Source organism: Salmo salar, unplaced genomic scaffold (assembly GCF_905237065.1).
Source record: "Salmo salar unplaced genomic scaffold, Ssal_v3.1, whole genome shotgun sequence".
Classification (NCBI taxonomy): Eukaryota; Metazoa; Chordata; class Actinopteri; order Salmoniformes; family Salmonidae; genus Salmo; species Salmo salar.
The window spans coordinates 235,909-238,719 of record NW_025549764.1 but is presented as its reverse complement, the minus strand read 5'-3'; positions in this window follow the sequence as shown (position 1 = coordinate 238,719).

Below are 2,811 nucleotides of genomic sequence, written 5' to 3'. Positions count from 1 at the left end.
CTTAGAGGAACACTGCAACCTTCAACATCAACTATTAGCTTAGAGGAACATTAACCTTCAACATCAACTATTAGCTTAGAGGAACACTGCAACCTTCAATCAACTATTAGCTTAGAGGAACACTGCAACCTCAACATCAACTATTAGCTTAGAGGAACACTGCAACCTTCAACATCAACTATTAGCTTAGAGGAACACTGCAACCTTCAACATCAACTATTAGCTTAGAGGAACACTGCAACCTTCAACATCAACTATTAGCTTAGAGGAACACTGCAACCTTCAACATCAACTATTAGCTTAGAGGAACACTGGAACCTTCAACATCAACTATTAGCTTAGAGGAACACTGCAACCTTCAACATCAACTATTAGCTTAGAGGAACACTGCAACCTTCAACATCAACTATTAGCTTAGAGGAACACTGCAACCTTCAACATCAACTATTAGCTTAGAGGAATACTGCAACCTTCAACATCAACTATTAGCTTAGAGGAACATTAACCTTCAACATCAACTATTAGCTTAGAGGAACACTGCAACCTTCAACATCAACTATTAGCTTAGAGGAACATTAACCTTCAACATCAACTATTAGCTTAGAGGAACACTGCAACATCAACTTATTAGCTTAGAGAACACTGCAACGCTTCAACATCAACTATTAGCTTAGAGGAACACTGCAACCTTCAACATCAACTATTAGCTTAGAGGAACACTGCAACCTTCAACATCAACTATTAGCTTAGAGGAACACTGCAACCTTCAACATCAACTATTAGCTTAGAGGAACACTGCAACCTTCAACATCAACTATTAGCTTAGAGGAACACTGCAACTATTAGCTTAGAGGAACACTGCAACCTTCAACATCAACTATTAGCTTAGAGGAACACTGCAACCTTCAACATCAACTATTAGCTTAGAGGAACACTGCAACCTTCAACATCAACTATTAGCTTAGAGGAACACTATAACCTTCAACATCAACTATTAGCTTAGAGGAACACTGCAACCTTCAACATCAACTATTAGCTTAGAGGAACACTGTAATCTTCAACATCAACTATTAGCTTAGAGGAACACTGCAACATCAACTATTAGCTTAGAGGAACATTAACCTTCAACATCAACTATTAGCTTAGAGGAACACTAACCTTCAACATCAACTATTAGCTTAGAGGAACACTGCAACCATCAACTATTAGCTTAGAGGAACACTGCAACCTTCAACATCAACTATTAGCTTAGAGGAACACTGCAACCTTCAACATCAACTATTAGCTTAGAGGAACACTGCAACCTTCAACATCAACTATTAGCTTAGAGGAACACTGCAACATCAACTATTAGCTTAGAGGAACACTGCAACCTTCAACATCAACTATTAGCTTAGAGGAACACTGCAATCCTTCAACATCAACTATTAGCTTAGAGGAACACTGCAACATCAACTATTAGCTTAGAGGAACACTGCAACCTTCAACATCAACTATTAGCTTAGAGGAACACTGCAACCTTCAACATCAACTATTAGCTTAGAGGAACACTGCAACCTTCAACATCAACTATTAGCTTAGAGGAACACTGCAACCTTCAACATCAACTATTAGCTTAGAGGAACACTGCAACTTCACATCAACTATTAGCTTAGAGGAACACTGCAACCTTCAACATCAACTATTAGCTTAGAGGAACACTGAACCTTCAACATCAACTATTAGCTTAGAGGAACATTAACCTTCAACATCAACTATTAGCTTAGAGGAACACTGCAACCTTCAACATCAACTATTAGCTTAGAGGAACACTGCAACCCAACATCAACTATTAGCTTAGAGGAACACTGCAACCTTCAACATCAACTATTAGGTTAGAGGAACACTGCAACATCAACTATTAGCTTAGAGGAACACTGCAACATCAACTATTAGCTTAGAGGAACACTGTAACCTTCAACATCAACTATTAGCTTAGAGGAACACTGCAACCTACAACATCAACTATTAGCTTAGAGGAACACTGCAACCTTCAACATCAACTATTAGCTTAGAGGAACACTGTAACCTTCAACATCAACTATTAGCTTAGAGGAACACTGCAACCTTCAACATCAACTATTAGCTTAGAGGAACACTGCAACCTTCAACATCAACTATTAGCTTAGAGGAACACTGCAACCTTCAACATCAACTATTAGCCTAGAGGAACACTGTAATCTTCAACATCAACTATTAGCTTAGAGGAACACTGCAACCTTCAACATCAACTATTAGCTTAGAGGAACACTGGAACCTTCAACATCAACTATTAGCTTAGAGGAACACTGCAACCTTCAACATCAACTATTAGCTTAGAGGAACACTGCAACCTTCAACATCAACTATTAGCTTAGAGGAACACTGCAACCTTCAACATCAACTATTAGCTTAGAGGAACACTGCAACATCAACTATTAGCTTAGAGGAACACTGTAACCTACAACATCAACTATTAGCTTAGAGGAACACTGCAACCTTCAACATCAACTATTAGCTTAGAGGAACACTGCAACCTTCAACATCAACTATTAGCTTAGAGGAACACTGCAACATCAACTATTAGCTTAGAGGACACTGCAACCCAACATCAACTATTAGGTTAGAGGAACACTGCAACCATCAACTATTAGCTTAGAGGAACACTGCAACATCAACTATTAGCTAGAGGAACACTGCAACCTTCAACATCAACTATTAGCTTAGAGGAACACTGCAACCTTCAACATCAACTATTAGCTTAGAGGAACACTGCAACATCAACTATTTCCT